Below are 17167 nucleotides of genomic sequence, written 5' to 3'. Positions count from 1 at the left end.
GATTGCCAGGGTTGTACCCCGGGGGAGGGAAAGGATACCCAGTCGAGGAGAGGTCATTCAGGCCTGCAATGGAAGGATACAGAGATGTCTGGGGTTTACATGGTTTTGGAAATAATTTATTTTCCTTCTTTTCTTCACATTCATCTTCAACCTTAATATTTTCTTTAATGCCCAAGGCCAACTGTCTTTTTTTTTACTCCCCAGTATTATAAACACTTTCTGTGAGTGTCCAGTTTTCTATAAGTCTTTTATTTTAACTTTATTTTTACCCTTCATTCCATCTTCATGTTCTTGTAATTTATTCTTTAGGTTCTTGATTTTTAATTTACTCAAAAACCCTCCCTTTGGAAATCCGAACATTTCCGTCCAGATATTTAATTTAGACAGACTGTTTTCACCATTTCTGCTCGCATGACATCCACAATCGGACCCTCAGGAGAGTGTACAAGTCCCCTACCTGCTTTGCTCCCAAAACAAAGTCTTTAAGTGTTACCAAAACACCCCGTGTTACCAAAACACTATTTTTTCATCCGTCAATGATGTGATATTTGTTTCTCAGTACAAATCACACAAACACTGATCGTAAACCCAGGCTACGATATATTGGATATCCCAAATATCCTTTCGAGCAGTCCCTCTCATAAATGTCATGGAGTTTAATTACGTTTAACTTTAAACAATTTAGACACTGTACATCTCACCGAGTATTGAAAGCCTTTTGAGTTTGTTGGATCTCGTGAAGTCAATCGGTTCCACCCCCGGCGCTGGTCCTCTCGTCCCGTACGGTTTCTGTTGAGGTAGAGGAGGATCCGGCCACCACCAGCGTCCGTAGGTGTTCCCAATCGAACTTGCAGAGACCCTGCTCGCAGCGCCAATTGTTATGGACATCTAAGACCCAATACTGTGGAGAGTACAAGTCAGAGTGATCAAAAACAAATACATGGTGAATCAGACAGAGTTGTCTTTCTGGTTATTTATTTGAAGCTTCAAATACATAAGATATAATAAAAATATAAAGACACAGGTTCCACAGAGTATATGATAGTCTGCAGGAGTGTGCACAGTTCAATATGGTAGCAAGGCATATATACAGGAAAGAGTGGGAAGTGCAGAAATCTGTCTTCACACGGTCATATTTTAGACACCTGGCCTTGAGCTGTAGAAGTTCTCGTGTGACTTTGTGTGAGTCTCAACCCAGTAGCCAAAACAGCTCTGTGGCCTTGAAGTAGAGTAGATAGAGGAAAACAGCACATCTCAGGAAATGAGAAGCATTTGGTTTAAACACATCAGGATATAATAAAAATGTCCACTACAAGTCATACCCAACATAATGAAAGAGCTTGGTCGACCGTCAAAGGACATGTCCGTAGACTGAGAGGAAACTTGTTGGAGGAACACCTCAAGGTTCTTGAATGGTCATCTTGGCTCTGCTCACCCTGATGGACTGCTTGGACGCTTGTTCAAGGATATACACAAAGCCTTTCCAGTCTGAATACCATTATTCCTTACCACGTCTTTAATTTATGTCTGAGAAAAGCTTTTATGTTTTATATATGTGTATCAGTCATACTAAACAGTCATTATTTTGAGTCCTGATTTTCTTCATGTGTGAATAAAATGTTTTGCTTGGCTCTTTTGCATCTTTCTTTGCATTTCATGGGAAAAATGTGTATTAGGTAAGCGTGAATGTTATAACTCATTCATAAATGGACATGTGTATTACATTTAAAAACAATGCACCCTTTCAGTAGTTATAAATGTTAGTGACTCATCAATAGATGGTGATGTGTTTCACACTTTACAATAAGGCTCCCTTTTGCCAGTTATAAATGTTAGTAACTCATTCATAGATGATCATAAGAGATGCCAAGACACATCAAGATGGATGGGGGGGAATCAACTCGGTGAGCAACAGATACCAAGGATGCTGGCTGATGAAGAAGACGAAGTAAGCTAAGTAGCCAATATAAGGCTTAGCAGTACAGATAAACATGGGCTCACTATTTGGCAAGCAACCGGTCACAGTTGCCCTGTTTATCTCATGTCTTATAAAAGCTTATTAATGATTTATAAAGCGTTCACAACCTAATTAATAAATGAATTACAAACAATTCGTAAACCCTTTATAAGGGTAGTCTTATTGTAAAGTGGTACCGATCAGCCTTGTGTGACACGAAGCTATAGGTCACCACAGAAATAAGTCTCCTAAGCTTATTAACATACACACACTAAAGACATGAGTCGTCCTCGCTCACATAATAATACACAACCTTTCACCCTCAAATACTTTTTAAGCACATAATCACACATGGATGTGATTGGATGATTGGGACACTGGCTTAACTTCACTGTCTAGATTAAACTGGCATGGCATGCTTTGATTTAGTCCGTTTTAGCAGTTCATCAGGGAAGTCTTGCCAATTGTCCAACCAGAAAAGTGTTAGGTTGTCCAATATTTACAATGTGATCTTAGCTACCGACAATACCATATGCAATGAACCTAACAAATAAACCACACAGCTTACATTTGTGATTACTGTTAAGTCTAGAATGAGCAAAGTATCAGTCTGTTTTTCTTAGAAAATCATTTTCTTGGTGTAAATACCTAAACCTCCCAGTCTGAGGCCACAATCCCACAACTACTGCTACTTTTAGCTTATCAACCGCCAGCTTTACAAGTATGGCTTAATGAAACACTGGCGACCTGAGCCTTGATTTATTTATTCTGAAACAAACTCCTGGAACGTTACTTTCATTAGACACAGCTTGGATCTTGGTATGGGAGCGCAGGTCATACAAGGACATCCCAGAATAGGAAAAACAGCCAGGACAGAGCCTGCAGCAAAGCACTAAGAGTGGCAGGTATCCAGCAAAACCACTATCGGTGCACTGGCCATTGGAGAGTCATTGAGTCAGGTAGGACACACACACACACACACACACACACACACACACACACACACACACACACACACACACACACACACACACACACACACACACACACACACACACACACACACACACACACACACACACACACACACACACACACACACACACACACACACACACACACACACACACACACACACACACACACACACACACACACACACACACACACACACACACACACACACACACACACACACACAAATAATTAAAACACATAGTTTTAGGGCTTTATGAATTTGTCTGTCGTGTTGTATGTATTTCAAGGTAAGATGAGGTTGCAAAAAAAAGCACTTTTGACTATTCATGGTCACAATACAGCCCCGTCGCTGTATGTCCGTCAAGCATTTGAGTAGGTTTGTAGTTACTAAGCAACCGGCATGTAGTCCCTCTCAGGCTAATCCGTCTAGGCCGCTGTGGCTGCATGGAGCCTTCGATGCACACTGACACATCACCTTGGTTCACCAGCGTCTTTTGTCCACAGCACTGATACACCAAACTGCACATATTTTTGTATTCTTTATCGCATCAGACAGCCTGGTCATTTAGACCTGAAAAAACAGCTAATCTGTTGTATTGATAAAAGAGACAGAGCCGGGCAGATAGGTGTTACGTCCCACAAAACACATGTAACAACACGAATGTTTAACACCGTATGTCTCTCACATATACGGTGTTAAACATCACCCTGCCTCTTTTGACTTTCCAGCCAGGAACACCACGTACACAAAGCTGGCGACAAATTGGTCAGCTGAGGTCTGATATTATAATGTTGTGAAAGGAAACACTGTTATTTCTGAATGTGAAGTTATTATCCAGAAGAGTCACTAATGTGATTTTGATTTGAATAGGGATTTCAATCATGTTTCGTCCATTGCCAACCCATTCCCCAAGATGGTCTTTTGTGTGTTCCTCAAAATGGCTTGTTATTGAGGCATGACTACAGAGGCTCTCCTGGAATAGGTCTTCCAGAGATTGAGTGTTTATTTGACCCATTTAGAAAAGTTAAAACAATTAAGGAGAACATAATCCCCAAACAGATTTCATGTTATTCATTTTATGGCGGGCAGTCAACAGGTCTTAATAAAAGCAAACCCCATGTGTCATGTTGGTTTATATTTTCGATGTAAGACTGTTTGGCCAACTTTACTAAAGGGTCACCTATTATGCAAAATCCACTTTTTCATGTATTTTATACATACACATGTGTCCCCTCTGTGTAAAGATATTCTGAAAGTTTCAGGAAAAAAGATTTGCTCTCTTTTTTTCCTGATCCATTTATATAAAAACCGGAAAATGAGCTGATCAGAGTTTGGCTACTTTATGATGTCATAACGATTGTTTGGGTTGTGTAACCATTAGCCAATAACCAGTTAACCTGTTGAGCCCCATGCCCCGGCGGGCGGGGACACAGGGCTTTTTTTTCACAAAACTGTGTCTCAGGGCTTCTTAACATTTATGAAACTATTAATGTTCCATACTCACTTAACGGGAAGAAACTCAACTAACTGACGATACGAATCATTTTTACCGAAACAAAACACAAGTCTCACAAGAAGCGTCTAAATGAGCCCTGAGCGAAAAAATGCTATTGCACTTAGCACAGAACTCTAGGCAGGGGCGCCACCAGGGATTTTGGGCCCCATGAAAATATATCACATTGGGCCCCACCACCAGGCATAGGCCACGCCAACCAAGCACAATTGTTGTAACCACACCTCCAGAACCCAACCCACTCATTTATGCTTTAAATAACTCTTAAACTTAAATCTATCTTGTAGTCCAATACTAACTGCACAATATTTACTGATACTGAGCGGTGAAAATATAACACTGTGCAGACTGCAAATTCTACTGCAACATTCTGCTGCAGAATTCACTATTTTATATAAGACTAACATTCCTGACAATAGACCTTAATAGTAATCTTTTATGGTGTACATGCCTTTTTAATAACATTTTTGAATGGAACATTCATAAATCAAAATAAATATAACTTAAATATACATGACTTCTTAAATTAAAATAAAGTGAACATTAAAGGTGGGGTAGGTAAGTTTGAGAAACCGGCTCAAGATACACTTTTTGTTATATTCCATGGAATGCTCTTAACATCCCGATAGCAATGAATATCTTAAGTGCTTTGACAAAAAATCCATAAAGAAATGTCATCTGTGGAAGCCGTAGTACTGTAAAAAGCACGACCAATCATCTGAGCCGGCCCGGCTAAAATAACTGGATGGCCTACCTGCCTGTCAGCCTTCCATCTGTGCACAAACGTATCTCGTGCCCTCATTGGTCATGTGCGCGTTCGTGCGCGTTTGTGCGTGTTGGAGAAGGGGCTCTGTAAGGAAGTGGCAGATTTTTCCCGGCTGTGTATTTTCAAATTCTAGCGCACTCAAGCTGGTTTCTCCAAAATTACCTACCCCACCTTTAACACCAATATTATCATTTAAAAAATGCTATAACAAAAAAAAATAACATAAGCAGCAGATGTTTTAATTAAATATACATACCAACTACAAAATAAGCGGGTATTAAAGTGTAAACGGACAACAAAACGGAAATGGAAGTGAAAAGGCCTGATGGTGGTGCTAAATCAGAGCCTATTACCTGTTCTCAGTCTTTTTCTCATCATGCATCTTGTGTGTAGTGATCCAATATCGTTACCATAGCCTTGCCCTTTAACAGTTATTACGAGCCCTTGCTCAGCCTTACTCACCAAGAGCCCAGCGCCTAGCCTTCTTACAGGCAAAGTCACTGATCAAGTCGTTGAAGTCCATCTTTCTAGCCAACTGGCTTTCAATGGACAGCATGGCAAGACTGCAAAGCCCTATGGGGGGTCAGGGCTGCGGAGCCTAAAGATGGATCTGTTGGTCCTGGCACCAGGGGGAGGGACAACTGATTTAGTATGAATAGCTGCTAAAAATGTACCTGCATTTATTAAATGTCAGCTAAAAGAGGAGTGAAATTAAAAACCTCTGAATTTTCTGCGAAGATATTGACAGAACTTAATGTCAGCAAAACATTACAATTATTATTTACAATGGACTAAGCTTAGCTAACAGACTAATTTCCACCACACCCACCTCTTCTTTTGAAAAACCTTTAGTCCCTCTCCTTTCTTTTCTTTTTTGAAAGCCTGACTTTGTTAGTCGTTGAGACATCGTACACATGTAACTACTAGCATCCCTACTCCTCACATGCTCTCACTCTCTGCTGCTAGAAAGAGCGGTGCCACACAGCGTTTGGAGGCAGGAATGAACCATTACATGTAAATAGAGGGGGGTGTACAGAGGCTTTGGATAATTAACTTTTGGAAGAAAAAAAGTGAAATGAATCGTAAGTTTAGTGAGTACATTATCAATATAACGTTATATTAATGTTAATTATTGATGATTGATGAAAGGTTACTTAGACATTTTTTCTTAATGTTCTAAAAATGTTTGGGGCCCCTGTCAGTCACAGGCCCTTAGAATCGTCCTAACTTTTCACCCCCTTACGGCGCCCCTGACTCTAGGTATAAATACCCTTATTACTTATCGTATCTGCACAAACAAGATATCGATTAGCAAGCTGAGATTCCACAGATTCCAGAAATATTAGTATCATCACTGAGCGATCCAAACTCGCGACCGGGGAAGCTAAAACAGACATCACAACACGTAGCTTCACGGAGGAAACACAGAGAGATTCTTACCTCAGCTGTGGTTCTGATCAAAAGTCGTGTTTAATGGCATCAAAACGATAAAAACGCAGCTGGAGGTTAATCCAATGGTTAATCCAATGTGTCTGTGTCACTTTGAAATGATTACTGATAATCCATCTTCATAATTACTAGTTTGAGCCTAGGTTTCAGTTTTCAGAGCATAACATAGGTTTCGACTGCGTGCTTTAGGAGCTGTAGGTGTGTGGTACAGTGTGTAGGTGTGTGTGTTGTACAGTGCGTAGATGCGGCGGACAGACGGGTCTCAGTTGGTTTGGTGTATGCTTACTTTTAATACTTGTAAATACAACTTTTGGCCCGTAATTTCAATTCCCCATTTCAGCAACCAGAGAGAGGGGGGGGATATACCCAGTCTCTGATTGTGTTATTATGAGAGTGCTCTCTGAAATTGTATATATTTATATAAATATATGTGTGTGTATATGTCCCCATCTGTAGCCTGTTATTGTCTCATTATACCGCACTGTCAATGAATTAAAAGTAAATATATAAGTCGTCATGAACACATCTGTCCATCAGACAGAGGGCTGCTGTGCCTCCTGTCATCATTAATGGACGTCTCTTTAAAATGACCGCTCAGAGGAGAGGAGTTCTCATTTCTCTAACCGCCTGCTGCTTCCCCTCCTCTCTCCTCGGTTCCCCTCCTCAGTCCTCCGCTCGTATCTCCTGTGGGCAGGACTAACTCACGAGGATAGGAGTCGAGGAGGGGAAATTTAAGGATTGAGAAGCCTCTAGGGTACTTATTACATGTTATAGCTTGGATTCCTAAAGCTTTTAGTCTACTATCCCATAATTCAAGGGTGGTTTTCACTATAAGTAATGTTTTTTTTTGGACGGACACTATAATTTACATGTTCAATCTGAATTTACTTTAAAATGAAACAATTCTATATTGATTCTGACTTTTCTACATCCAACTCACAGGTTTATCATTGCTTTGAGAAAAAAGATTATTAATTTACCCCTTTTAGAAGTGAAGTCATGGTAATTTAGACATAAAGGCATTGTGTAGTATTCATAACAGTATTTTAATTGAATAAATAGCTAGTTAATATAATACAATACACAGTAACAATACAATAATTATACAAATAACAACCAACCTGCAAATCAACCTATACATCAAATATAAATATATTATCTAAAACAGGTGCATTTGATTTAAAATAAAAGTAATAAATATAATTCAATATTTAAATGGAAACAAAAACAGTAACACTATGTATGTATGATAAGAAAAAGGAAACAAATAAAGTGTTTTATGTTTTTCCTTGTTCATGTCCATAATGTTTCCCGTTGTTTAGCGTCCAGCCTTTCCCAATCTGGCCTGCATTTCTGTCTGTTGAAGCCACTTCTTGAAGCAAACTGAAAATAAATGTACAGATATAAGTACACTGTAAAAAGAAAACTTGACATTTACGTTAACATTTGGGCTGCTGTGGTTGCCAGAACTTGACCGTTAAAGTATGGTAAAATACATTACAAATTACAGTTGGTTGGCATAGACGTTACAGTCAACAATTGCTTATGGTTACAATGGCAAAAACAAGTAGAGCTAGTGTACACGGTGCAGCTGTATTATCTGGGAAATAGAAGAATCGGATCAGGATTCGGTATTCAATATCAAATGAATAGGATCATTATTAGCATCAGCACTTGATCACCTTTGTCGACTTGCAGCCTAAATACAAAGATAACTCCACTCCTCTCCTACCACTCTTACCTCTAATAAGCCTTGGTAGAACTAGTGTCCGAGTCATTGGGTCGATTAACTGACTGAAGACATGTGGAACAGAGGACAGGCATGGTTCCATGTACAGGAAACTGGAACTTTGAACAGATGTTTTCATCTTTTATGCCTGAAGATTCACAAGTTCTTGATCAGGTGTTTGATGTGGGCTGGCATGATCCTTTCTTCAGTGATGAATAAAGAAAACAAAGAAAACATTATTAATAATAGTAATGATGGTAACAACAATAATATTAGTATAACTATTTATATAACACAATTGCAAAGTGATTCTCACAACAAAAATAAAGAACAAAACAATATTAACAATAAAAAAATAAATATTATAGGAATGTTAAGAGACAAATAAATGCTAAACATTCTGAGAGGCCGACTACAAAAGGTAGACTGCTCTTGATGACATCAATGAGCAGTCCCAATAGATGCTGTTGTATAAAAAGAAATAGAATAGTTCCAGATTTCTTCTATTTTGTGTTGGACGATTTGTTTTATTGATTGCTGATGGATGTTAAAGGTGGGGTAGGTCATTTTGGAGAAACCAGCTTGAGTGCGCTAGAATTTGAAAATACACAACCGGAAAAAATCTGCCACTTCCTTACAGAGCCCCTCCTACAACACACACAAACGCGCACATGACCAATGAGGGCACAAGATAAGTTTGTGCACAGATGGAAGGCTGACAGGCAGGTAGGCCATCCAGTTATTTTAGCCGGGCCGGCTCAGATGATTGGTCGTGCTTTTTACAGTACTACGGCTTCCACAGATGACATTTTTTAATGGATTTTTTGTCAAGGCACTTAAGATATTCATTGCTATCGGGATGTTAAGAGCATTCCATGGAATATAACAAAAAGTCTATCTCGAGCCGGTTCTCAAACTTACCTACCCCACCTTTAAGATGTGTTTTACAATTATAACAAAAAAGATTATTGTAATTGGAATCAAAAAGATTGCAAATCATAGTTTTAATAAAATCTCTAGCAATATAGGGTTTATTCAACAGCAGTAAAGCATTTAAATTGCTAAATTAACGTACACTGAACTGTAAAACAACTTACCACTATTTAGGAAAGGCTCTGATCAGAAGGGTTGACTAGTAGGACAGCAAATAGGTGCAGGAGGTCTATGTCATGTACAACCATTGGTAGATGTTACACCTGAAAGAAAGATAAGGAAATAAGAGAAGACAGGATGACAAACATCCTCTTAAGTAAAAGACCAAATCAAGTCAAGCTTTAACCTATTAAGCCCCGAGCCTGTTTTTTCAGTCATTACAATGCACTGTTGGAAATTACATTCCAAGGGCTAAATTCAAACTCAATACCATAAATAACTGGGTACCAAAGTGCTTTACCTGATAGAACCAAGCGGCAAACTCTTGGGCAGAGCCGGGAGGCCAATAAGGAAGTGCCTTAAACTGCAGTTCATCTAGTGACCAGTAGGAGCAGTCTGCAGAAGGGAGTAATTTCCATAGACCCCCATGTTAAAATGACCGATTTTACAGCAGAAATAATCATGTTTACATTGTGGTTCAAAAAACCATATTCTCTGTATAGTTAGATTCCCCCTTCATGACAACTTTGTGGGGGTGAATTGTTTTATAACACAACTCTTTTAGTTATATTAGGTCTTACAGTGTTTGCATAAATTAGGGCGTAGTCACCTTGAGTGACAGGTCTCTGCAGTGAGTCCTGCTTCTACCTTTCTGTCTCTCTGCTAGTAGCTCCGTTAGCTCAGTAAGCTCCAGGATGCTACAGGGCAGCGCTCAGCTGTGAGGCTGATGCAGGGAACACAACTTGAACTCGTTGATGTGTTTGCTGTGTTGGCGCCTGGTGGAGTATTCTTCATTTAAATATTGGACTTATCTTATGGCTCTGCGGTTAAAATAGGCCGTCCCTGAATGCAGTTTCTTCGGTAAGTGAAATTCAAGAACTTTATTTCTTACTGGTCTTTTTATTCAGCTAAGCTATATCTGTGCTAATGATGCTATCCGTAGCATACAAGTTCAAACATATTATGGCGCGTTTCCACTGCAGGCCTCGCTCGGCCTCGCACGGTTTGGTTAGGCCTTATTAGGCCCGGCTCACTTTAATGCTGTGCTTCCATTACAGTTTAGGAACTGGGGTAGTTACTATAGTAATGCAGTGTAGGCGGAGCCGTGACATCATCTTCAATGAGCGCCCCAGAAAAACAACACAGCCGTTAGCTCTTAGCACTCAGAGCTCACAGCTCTTCATATCTGTTCAGAAACTAGACAAAAGTTAAACAAGTACAAACCACAGACTGCCTGTGTCATGGCGAATACAGTCGCTGGTTTATTTATATATGTATAGGCCGTTGTTGTGAGTGTGGACGGTCGGAGCACATATAACGTTAGCTTAGCCAAGCTCCATTTAGAAAACACGCATTTTAAAAGGGTTTTTCGCCTGCCGTCTGTCTGCAGACTTGTCAAAGCATTAATTCATGGTTTTTACTAACCGGTATCAGTATGTTGTTACTTCGGTATAATTTTGAAACGTGTATTACAATTAAATCACGGTCAAATATGTTCATCTTGTTGTAGTTGTAGCCCCCTTGCCAGCGATTCTCTCTCTAGTTTAGCATACTCAGCCCGACTCAGCCTGGTTGTTCCTGGCCCTAGAACCACGATTTTATGGGGCCAGAAAAACTGTGAATTAGGACCCGCTAGCCGGTACTAGGCCAAGTGAAAACGCAACCAAAAACGGGCCCCACACGGCTCGGCACGCTTAAAGCGAGCTACCCGCTGCAGTGGAAACGCGCCATTAGAGAAGTGTAAAACATTAAGAACGATTATTCTGTAGAACAAACAGCTTCTGTGTGAGGTTGGTATACTAAGGTCATCCTCGTACATTAGTTAGTTTGCTAGTTAGGTAACTGTATGCATTGATATTGTTGATTTAAATTCGCTATGCTCGACGATGCAGACAGCTAACGTCACATTAGTGTTGAAGAGCAGCGTACTGTAGGCCAGTGGTTCCCAAACTTTTTGTGCCCACGGCACACCAAAGGACAAGTAAAAATCTCAAGGCACACCTATTGTGCAAAATAGCCCTTATAACACGTGTTATCACTCATATCATGTAAAATATCTGTAAATGTGCATAATTATTTACTAATGCCAAATAAAATGTGACAAAGACAACTATATTACTCATGAAATATTTATTAACGAAATATTTCAGAAATTAATTTGAAACTTTATCAAATTAGGCTTCATCAAAGCAGCAACACACTCATTTAAACCAGACAGGTCACAACATTAAAAATGAGGCAAAGGAAACTCAGCAGAAATTCAGCACAGAGAACTGTCAATGCAAGGAAGCTGCATTGTCCATGATCCTGAACTACAAATTATAAATGTAACATTTCAGCAATCAGCATTGAAACATGTGCTATTGTAAATATTTTGCCGACTTACAAATTAGTGAGATACATGTGCCTGTCGGGGCACGCAGAATTTTTTAATCCTTGGTGGCACTGAGGAGAGGGCCACTCGCAAGTCCTGTTCAACAGAGAGCCGTGACCTCCTGTTGTTCTTCATGTAAATCAGAGTAGAGAACGCCAACTCCAGAGATGGGGTCGTTACTAAAAAATGTAATATATTACATATTACTTTAAAAAAAGTAATATATTACATATTACTTTAAAAAAAGTAATATATTACACTACTTCGTTACTATCTACATAAAGTAATTTGTTACTTTACTCGTTACTTTACTCGCCGAGCACGTACGAACTGCGCATGCGTGAGTGGCAATAACTTTCCTTACCAGCAGGCGGCGGTAGTGTGTATTTGTCATTCAAAACAGACAACAACCGGAAAACAGAGAAGAAGAACAGACTACGTGATATAAACAAACAACAAATAACGTGTGCGGTAGCTTCACCTTAGCATGTGTTCTTTGCAGGTCTTTGTTGAGGTTTGACGTGGTGTTTACTAGTGATGGCAAAATGAAGCTTTGAATGGAGCATCGAACCACTTGGACAATTGTGTCGGAAATAGGTTCATTTCTCGAAGCTTCAGTTACAGCGCCCTCTCCTGGCGAAGTGCAAGGCTGCAGTGGGTTTAACGTATCTTTGCCTTGAAAAATATTCGATGCACACACACACACTAAGACTGAATTGAATATCATGTTCTATTTGCAATTAAAGATTGATAATTGTGTGTATTGGGTTATTGAGAAGAGACTAGAGAGTGCTGGAAATTTTTTTGGGAGGAGAGGGCCTTTTATCAGTTATTAAAGTTGAAAAGCAATGATTAAGATACATCCATTCCGGGCTTTGAACCAGCTGCGCGGAGGACATCGCTGCATTCGGGCCGCCGGCTCAATCCACTGGGCTATCTATTCCTTAAAATATTGAACTGTTTTTATATTACTCATAATTGTCTTTTTGTTCACAACTTCTCCACATTTCGAAGTGTTTCCCGAGCCAAAACGACCTATCTTTCTTCCTGGCTTGCTCTCTATAATGATACTACAATTCAAATGCAATACCAACAACAACTCAACAGCAACAACGCAAACTAAGACAACAACCCACACATTGCGCATTGTTCAGAGCGGTCATAAAGTGTTGAAGCGCTCACATTTTAAACTGTTTCAACCTGTCACCTGTCAGAATCGAGACGAGGCAGTGCATTGAATCGCGTGAATGGACCGCGAACCAGTCAAGTGATTCATTCAGGAAATGAAGCAGTTGCTGCTTCGGACGTCACATGTCACGTGATTTGAAGCAGTTGCTGCTTCGGACGTCATATGTCACGTGATTTGAAGCAAGCTTCGAAGCACTGCTTCTATGGAATAGGAAGTCCAGGGTTGAAGCTCCGTTCGAAGCTTCAGTGTCAAACTGCCATCACTAGTGTTTACAGCAATGGATAACAGCTTCTGGCCTGGACACAGTTTGCACCTCACCGTCACATTCCTGTCTATTCTTCGGACGAACTCAAAATAATGGGCATACCTCCACCCCTCGAAAGTTATCGCTGACTCAGCCATGTTTATGCAGCACTGCACGTGGAGATGTGGACGCACAAGTCGCGCAGATTACGTGATATATATTGATATAGTAAATTAAAAAGTAATTATTTTTGCAATAATAACGTATGGTTGTCACAAAATCCCACGGCACACCCGGACTTGCCTCACGGCACACCAGTGTGCCGCGGCACACCGTTTGGGAACCGCTGCTGTAGGCTACATGAGATTAACCTCACTATAAGATCTGTGTATCTAAAAAATATGAATCTCACATTTCCAGATGGTCCCAGAAATAACGTTAACGTAGATATTGCAATATGGTTTGTTGAGCTGGAGTTGATTATTGAAGCTTACTGGTTAACTTTACCATCATAATAAACGAACAAACCCAAACGTTGTTGTTTTTATTAATATTATGACCAATATTTACTAAGCATTTTATTATCATTACTGTTGAGGTATAACATACAGAGACATGTATATTGTATGACTCCATGTAATACTGTGTACCATATTGTTTGTATAAGTAGCTGCGACTAATGAAGCTTAGCGCAAGTTCAGACAGGAAGACCTATCACTCCGTATTGCACGTCATGGCAATACTCGCTCCCTGCACTAAATGACAGGGAGTGCCACTCCTCAGCTAACCTATCACTCCCCTCCATTTACAAGCCTAATTATCGCACCTGTTAATCCCTCTATATATGGTCTCCCCTTTCCTATCAGCTGTCTTCCAGGTGTCAACGCCTCCGTCATTCCCCAGCCATGCCTCTTCCTCCGCTCTGCATGAGATCTTTCCGATCGCTGTTGCCTGCCACGTGTGGGGTCACCTCTGGCCCCGGAAGCGGATCTCAGTACTCTGTGACAACCAATCAGTGGTCGGGATTATTAACAAAGCACGCTCCCCGTGCCGTGACATCATGCCGAGAAGCATCACGTGGTCTTCCATCACCCACAACTTCCTCATCTCCGCTCGTCACGTTCCCGGCCACCTTAACTCAGTGGCTGATTACCTCTCTCGCTTCCATTTCCAGACGTTCCGGAACCTCTGCCCAGGAGCCAGCGCTCAACCCGTCAGGATTCCTCCCCTGCATCTCCTCTCTCTCTCCTAAATAGAAGCCCCCTAGAAAGGCACCTCGAATCAGCCAGGTTTTTTATGAGGAAGGGCTTAGCCGCGTCCACCCTCAAAACATATGATTTCGCTTGGAGAACGTTCGCGATGTTTTGCTTTTCCGTAGGCATCACACTTAAACCTGTTCTCATCTCCAACGTGTGTGCCTTCATGTGCTACTGCGCCACTGATCGCCACCTCAAACCCCAATACATCCGGGGCCTCTTAGCAGGAGTGCAGTTTAACGTTCGCTGTTCCGATCCCGGCTTTCCCAGCCTGTTCGCAAACCAGTCAGTCAAACTCATCCTCAAAGGTCTCATTAAAACTTTTCCCCCCGTCTTAGACCGGAGACGCCCTATTACACTCTCCACTTTAAGCCTCATGCTCTCCAAACTTAGAAGTGGGTTATTCTCCCCTTATATCGATGCGCTACTCGATGCTCTATTTCTCCTAGCTTTTTATGCCTTTCTCAGACCAGGTGAATTTACCACAGCTTCCCTTACATTTGATTCCAATCGGGACGTCAGCTTTTCTGACATATCCTTTCACGCTAGCCACTTTAGCTTATATCTTAAACACTCCAAATGCGGCGGCGCCTGCTCCGTCATCGCCGCCCGCATCGACTCCCAGTTCTGCCCTTATAAATCCATGATCAAATTCCTACAGCTTAGACCTACCTCTAATCCTCTCTCACCATTATTCCTTATCTCAGGGAATTTTCCTTTAACTCAACGACAGTTCAATATCTATTTAAAACAAGTCCTCATTAAATCCGGGTTATCACCCCTTCTATACACGGGGCATTCCTTTAGAATATGCGCAGCTACTTCCGCTGCTAATCAAGGTGTCTCATCCTTATCCCTGCAACAACTCGGACGGTGGTCCTCCTCCGCTTTCTCATCCTACATTCGCCCTGACCTCAATGCCGTGCTGGCTATCCAAAGGTCTCTCCAACCTTAAAATTGGTACGTATGCATATAACTGGTGGTGGTTCCTAGCATGTCAGCACGTATGTCGCCCCGCGGCTCATGTTTATTCCTGCATATCTAACCCTGTATGTCCAGGTTGTAAAACCTTCGGGTCTGTATAAATGTGTCCCTGCTAACGCAGGTTGCCCCGCTCGTTCGGGAAGCCCTGCACGTTCCGGGCGCCCCGCACGTCGAGTCGCCCGGTGCGTCCGGGATGCCCCGTTCGCCCGGGATGCCCCGTACGTCCGGGACGCCCTGTATGTCCAGGATGCCCTGTATGTCCAGGATGCCCCGTACGTCCGGGACGCCCTGTAAGTCCAGGATGCCCTGTATGTCCAGGATGCCCTGTATGTCCAGGATGCCCCGTATGTCCGGGACGCCCTGTACGTCCAGGATGCCCCGTACGTCCGGGAAGCCCCGTACGTCCGGGATGCCCCGTACGTCCGGGATGCCCCGTCCTTTTGGGAAGCCCTGTATGTCCAGGAAGGATGCCCGGGAGGCATCAGATGTTTAAATTCTCACATGTATTAACCTCTCATTTCCATCCATAGATTTCCACTGCATCCCACAAGGTAAGATTCTTCACGTTCAGTACTTCATACTTCATTCTTTTGGGGGTTCATCGGAAACGGTTCTTCCCTTCCCGATTGATATCCTACAAAACCTGGGCCTAATCGCCAAAACACCATTTCATTCACTTGTCATCATTATGTTTCATTTATATAATGTGACCGATAATAAATATGTATTCCATACATCACGTCTCTCCTGATTGAAATGAAGCTTAGTGCAAGTTCAGACAGGAAGACCTATCACTCCGTATTGCACGTCATGGCAATACTCGCTCCCTGCACTAAATGACAGGGAGCGCCACTCCTCAGCTAACCTATCACTCCCCTCCATTTACAAGCCTAATTATCGCACCTGTTAATCCCTCTATATATGCTCTCCCCTTTCCTATCAGCTGTCTTCCAGGTGTCAACGCGCAACCCTCCTCCACCCCTTCACCTTCTGCTTTCAACTCAGGGCCAAGCTTAACCTTCTCCCTTCCAACCAGACCTAAACACTTATCACCACCACCAGTGTCTAGACCCAGGGGGGTTAATCGGAAACGGTTCTTCCCTTCCCGATTGATATCCTACAAAACCTGGGCCCAATCGCCAAAACACCATTTCATTCACTTGTCAACTGTCATCATTATGTTTCATTTATATAATGTGACCGATAATAAATATGTATTCCATACATCACGTCTCTCCTGATTGAACTACTGTGTTCATTGGGTAGCGCTGTAGCACATGATTGTGATGTCACTACCTGGGGTATATGACAGTTGGAGTCACGCCCCTTATTTTTCAGTCCTCAAGTCTCTTGACCATCTAATAAATAACGCCGAGATCAATGGCTAAACTTGAACTGTGAGAATAGTCACCTTTCTGCTGCAGAGAGACACAAGGTATAAGTCTAAATCTGCTAACAGGTTATGGGCCCAGATACGATGAATTATTCTACAGCTCGTAGCACGCGTGCGATAACGAGGCGAGAAGATTGCCTGTTAGCACGGTTAGCATAAGAGTAGCTAGTTAGCCACGTGTTGAGCTAGTTTATAATTGGGAGAACCGAGGGAAGCTAAAGCTATGCTAACAAGGAACTAAG

The 17167-nt window shown here is 41.6% G+C and overlaps 1 long non-coding RNA gene across 1 annotated transcript; it reads left to right on the top strand.

Annotated features, from left to right (window-relative positions):
* The first annotated feature begins 15410 nt into the window (after nucleotides 1-15410).
* LOC117554274 lies at nucleotides 15411-16608 on the top strand. Its single transcript, XR_004570251.1, has 3 exons — nucleotides 15411-15508; nucleotides 16063-16083; nucleotides 16476-16608. It is a non-coding gene; the product is annotated as an uncharacterized LOC117554274 (long non-coding RNA).
* Nucleotides 16609-17167: the final 559 nt, after the last annotated feature.

The sequence above is a fragment of the Gymnodraco acuticeps genome, unplaced genomic scaffold (genome assembly GCF_902827175.1).
Source record: "Gymnodraco acuticeps unplaced genomic scaffold, fGymAcu1.1, whole genome shotgun sequence".
Taxonomy (NCBI): Eukaryota; Metazoa; Chordata; class Actinopteri; order Perciformes; family Bathydraconidae; genus Gymnodraco; species Gymnodraco acuticeps.
This window is presented reverse-complemented; position numbering and strand designations above follow the sequence as displayed.